The sequence below is a fragment of the Equus przewalskii genome, chromosome 5 (genome assembly GCF_037783145.1).
Source record: "Equus przewalskii isolate Varuska chromosome 5, EquPr2, whole genome shotgun sequence".
NCBI classification, from domain to species: Eukaryota; Metazoa; Chordata; class Mammalia; order Perissodactyla; family Equidae; genus Equus; species Equus przewalskii.
The window spans coordinates 58,357,727-58,362,632 of record NC_091835.1 but is presented as its reverse complement, the minus strand read 5'-3'; positions in this window follow the sequence as shown (position 1 = coordinate 58,362,632).

Genomic DNA, 4,906 nt, shown 5'->3' with positions numbered 1-4,906 from the left:
GCAGTGCACAGCAGCCAATAGCACTTCCCCTTGAATATGTTCCCCAGAAGGCAGCATCCCAGGTCATCATCCTTGCCGGAGGATTACCAGTAAGTTCCACAGCAGAGGAACTCAGTGAACATTTCTGCCATCCTATGGGCCACCGCCATACCCTCTTGAACAAGATTAGAGTCTCAGCCTTAGGATGAAGGTTCTCCCATATTGTTCCTTCCTTGGGTCCCCTATCTCAGCCTAAATGATAGGAGCTCCTCACTATGTCTGCTCTTCTTGTATTCTTCAGAGTTCGTTTCCCATTAACAGGTAATCTGTTATAATTAATAATTTTTTATATTAAACCTTCCCTGTTGAAATTACTGTGTGGTTTCTGTCTCTTGATTGGACCCTGACTAGTACAATTTTCACTTTCATCCCATCAGTTTCTTTATACTTACCAGAATGTAGTGAGTTCTTCACATATTTTCTTATTGAGGTGAAATTTACTTAATATAAAATTAACCATTTAAAGTATGTAATTCAGTGCATTTAATACATTCACAATGTTATTCAAACACCACCTACCTCTATCTAGTTTCAAATCATTTCCGTCACCCCCCAAAAGAAAATCCCATACTCATTAAGTGGTCACTCCCCATCTCCCTTTTGCTTCAGCCTCTAGCAATCACCTATCTGCTTTCTGTCTTTATAGGTTTACCTATTCTAATTATTTCATATAAATGCAACCACATAATATGTGATCTTTTGTGCCTTGCTTCATTCTCATAATGTCTTCAAGCTCCATCCACACTGTAGCATGTATCAGTACTTCATTCCTTTCTAAGCTGAGTAACATTCCATTCTATGAATATACCACATTTGCTTATCTATTCATGCAGTGAAAGACATTTGGGTTATTTGTATCTTTTAGCTATTGTGAATAGTGCAGCTATGAATATTCATGTACAAGTATTGGTATGAGTACTTGTTTTCAGTTCTTTCGGGTATACGCTTAGGAGAGAAAATTCTGGGCCTTACGGTAATTCTCTCTTTAACTCTTTGAGGAACCACCAAACTGTTGTCCACAGTGGCTGCACTACATCCCCACCAGCAATGTATGAGAGTTCAAGTTTTTCCACATTCTTCTCATCTGCTGTTTTCCTTTTTTTATTATAGCCATCCTAGTGGGTGTGCTGCAATATCTCATTGTGGTTCTAATTCACATTTTCCTAATGAAAAATGATGTTGAGCATCTTGTGTGCTTGTTGGCCACGTGTATATCTGCTCTGGAGAAATATCTCTTCGAGTCTTTTGCCCATTTTTAAGTTGGTGCCCATTTTTAAGTTGTTGATTTGGAAGTGTTCTTTATATATTCTGAATAACAGACCTTTATAAGATACATGATTTACAAATATTTTCTCCCATTGTGTAGGTTGTCTGTTTGCTTTTTTGATAATGTCTTTTGATGCACAAAAGTTTTGCATTTTTGTGTCGTCTAATTTATCTACTTTTCCTTGTGTTCCTTGTATTTTGGTGTTATATTGAAGAATCCATTGAAAAATCCAATGTCATGAATATTTCTTCCTACGTTTTCTTGTGAAGTTTTAGAATTTTAGCCCTTATATTTAGGTCATTGATCTATTGTGAGTTAATTTTTGTATACAGTGGAAGGCAAGCATCAACTTCATTCTTTTCCATGTGGATATCCAGTTGTGCCAGCACCATTTGTTGAAGAGACTATTATTTGCCCCATTGAATGATTTGGCACCCTTGTTTAAAATCAATTGGACTCATACATATGGGTTTACTTCTCAACTTTCATTGTATTCCTTCTGTCTATATATCTATTCTTCTGTTGGTGTTCACTGCTTTTATTAACCATAGCTTTGCACTAAGTTTTAAAACCAGAAAATGTGAGTCCTCCAGGTTTTTTCTTCTTTTTCACTATTGTTTTGGTTTTTCAGGGCTCCTTGCAGTTCCATACGAATTTGAGAATTGGTATTTCAAAATTCTGCAAAAAACATATTATAATTTTGATAGGGATTGCATTGAATCTGTAGACCATTTAGGGTAATATTACCATCTTCACAATATGGTGTTCCAGTCCATGAACAAAGGATATCTTTCCATTTATTTAGGTCTTCTTTAATTTCTTTAGCAATATTTTGTAATTTTTAGTGTATAAGTTTTTCACCATATTAGTTAACTTTATTTGTAGATGTTTTATTCTTTGGGTAATATCGTAAATGGAATCATTTTCTTAATTTCCTTTCAGATTGTTAATTGCTCTTGTATATAAACACAACTATTGTTTTATACATTTATCTTTCAAATCATATATTTTTTTAAAAAAGGTATTACAAACCAAAAATACAATAATATCTGCTTTATATTTACTTATGTAGTTATCTTTACCGGAGTTCTTTATTTCTGTGTGTGCCTTCAAGTTACTATCTAATACCTTTTCATTTCAACATAAAGGAATCCCTTTAACATTTCTTGTAGGGCCAGTCTACAGCTTTTGTTTCTTTATGAATATCTTAATTTCTTTTATTTTTGAAGGATAGTTTTACCAGATATAAGATTCCTGGTTGACAGCTTTTTTTCTTTCAGCACCTTAAATATGTCACCCCACTGTCTTCTGGCTTATATGAAATTTCATGGGAAATCAGTTATTAATCTTATTGAAGATCACTTGCAGGTGATGACTCACTTCTTTCTTGCTACTTTCAAGATTCTCTCCTTGTCTTTGGCTTTTGACAGTTTGATTATAATGCATCTCGGTGTGAATCTCTTTGAGTTTATCCTACTAGGAGTTTGCTGAACCACTTGGATTTGTAGATTCGCAAATTTCATCATCAGATTTGTAGGGTTTTCAGCCATTATTTCTTCATATATTCTTTGTTCCTCTTTATCTTGCTCTTCTCCTTCTAGAGCTGCCATAATGTTATGTTAGTACACTATGCTATCTTAGTATTCCTTAGGCTCTATTCATTTCACTTCATTTTTATTTCCCCTCTACTCCTCAGAGTGGATAATTTCAATGTTGTATTTTTGAGTTTATTGATTCTATTTTCTACCTACTCAAATATACTGTTTATCCCCACTATGAATCTTTCATTTTAGCTATTGTGGTTTTTTCACCTTCAGAATTTCTATGTGGCTCCTTTTTACAATTTCTATGTCCTTATTGATATTCTTTATTTCATGAGACATCCATTCCTGGTTTCATTTAGCTCTTTGTCCATGGTTTCTTTTAGCTCTTTGAGAATATTTAAGACAGTTTATTTAAAGTATTGTCTACTAAGTCCAATGTCTGGGCTTCCTCAGTGGTTGTTTCTGTCCATTTATTTATTTCTTCCTGTGAATGGGCCATACCTTCTTGTTTCTTTGTATGTCTTGTAGTTTTTTGTTGAAAACTTGACATTTTGAGTAATATAATGTGGGAACTCTGGAAATTGAAGTCTGCTTCCTCCTCAAGGTTTGCTGTTGTTGCTTTTGGAGAGTTGCAGTTTTCCACTTGTTTAGTGATTTCTCCAAACTATTTTAGCAAAAATTGTTTTCCTTGTTGTGTGTAGTCACTAAACTCTGTTCCGTTATCTCAGCATTCAGCCAGTGACCTGACAGAGACTTCCTTAAATGCTGAAATTTAGCAGCCTTATTCCTCATTAAGCACTTCCCTGTCTGCTTTAAGTTTTTCATTAGATTCAAGAGTTCTGAAATCTTTATGATGTCAGTTTTTGCCAGCTTAATGGTTGTTTCAGTGAAGCAAGCTCCCTACTCTGCCATTTTCCATGTTGTCACTCTTGAAGTGTATTTTTTAAATGTTTTGTACAAAAGAGGGGAACAAATTGTTAAGACAGAATTCATGAAGTAAAAATGGAAATAATTATCTTATTTGTATTCATAACTTACTTATGAACATATTTCCTATAGGATCTAGATGATTGACAAGTTTTGCTAACTTTTGAATCTTATAATGTAATCGACTTATTTTCCATGCATGCTCTTTTAATAATGGCCATTATGTTTTCTGAAAATCTATTCAGTAGTATTTAAAAGTAGTAAAATTTCTTAAGCAGATGTCTTTTAAAGAAATCTTGTGTATTCTAGCACATTTTATTGGAATTCAAGGAAATAGTATTACATAAACATTCAAGAAAAATTCAATTATATAGACATTGCAAGGAAATTTTAAAGGGATTTACCATTTTCTTTTAATATAATTATAAATGCAAGCTTTTATCTAGTTAGATCAAGACTGAATATCTTAAAATTTTTAGGCTATACGTGATTGTAAATATCTAAGGCCTGTCCTTAAAAATCATAGGGCTCCCCAGAGGATGTGAGAAACCCACATGAGGAATAGTGGTATCACACTACACAGACTAGCATACCAGATAATTCTTTTTCCTCTATATTAATTTCATTTTAAATGAGAAATAAGCCTAAGAAGAGAACTTATTTTGTGTTAAATTTTTAAAATCTTAATTCTATTTTTGTTTATAGTGCTATTCAAATATTAACTAGAAAATTGCACATATATAGCAAATAAAATTTTGTCCATTTACCAACACTCACATTACAAAAAAAAATGAGAGACATGTTGTCCATCTTTGAATTTGATTACCCACAACAAAATAAAAATACAATGCAAAACCAATTATACTCTTGTTTAAAATGAAAACATTCAGAATAGGTGTGTTTCTTCAGTTCGGTGGCTCTGCACAACTGATTTCTGATGCTCTTCCAGGATTCAGCTAATGGAAAATAAGCCATTTGTATTTGTTCTCAAAATGCTGTTTGTTCCTTTCCTCCAAGGATGCAAGCAAACAAATTAACTCAAGGACACAATCTGGGCTCACCCATTTGTATGCTCATATATATGAATAAAAAATCAATTAAACAAAAAAGAACAGATTTACCAAAGCAG